This window comes from Myotis davidii, unplaced genomic scaffold (genome assembly GCF_000327345.1).
Source record: "Myotis davidii unplaced genomic scaffold, ASM32734v1 scaffold1622, whole genome shotgun sequence".
NCBI classification, from domain to species: Eukaryota; Metazoa; Chordata; class Mammalia; order Chiroptera; family Vespertilionidae; genus Myotis; species Myotis davidii.
Genome location: NW_006293535.1, coordinates 450306 through 450839, shown reverse-complemented (window position 1 = coordinate 450839; position 534 = coordinate 450306).

Genomic DNA, 534 nt, shown 5'->3' with positions numbered 1-534 from the left:
CCCTCCTGCACGCCCCCCCCGGGGGATCGAGCCCGTAACACGGGCATGTGCCCTTGACCAGAATCGAACCCAGGACCTTTCAGTCTGCAGGCCGACGCTCTATCCCCTGAGCCACACCGGCCAGGGCTATATATACTATTACACCTGTGTAAATTTTATTTATTTCAGAGAGGAAGAGAGAGAGAAACATCCATGAAGAGAGAGAATCACTGCCCGGCTGCCTCCTACACGCCCCCCGCTGGGGATCGAGCCGTGACCTCCTGGTTCATAGGTGGGCGCTCAACCACTGAGCCACACGGGCTGATCTCTCCTGCGAACACGTTGCACGTTCCGTGCTGTCTCGTGCTCAGCGGCCCCTGCTCTGCTTGCGTTCCCCAGGTGCCCCCTGGACGTCGACGGCACCGGCGTGGTCGGGCTGTCGGTGAGCGGCCCGCGCGTGCAGAGCGCCACGGTGCTGCTCAGCGAGGACGTCAGCGACGAGAAGGCCGTGGAGGCCGCCGTGCAGCGCCTCAAGGCGGCCGGCATCCCTGGGCA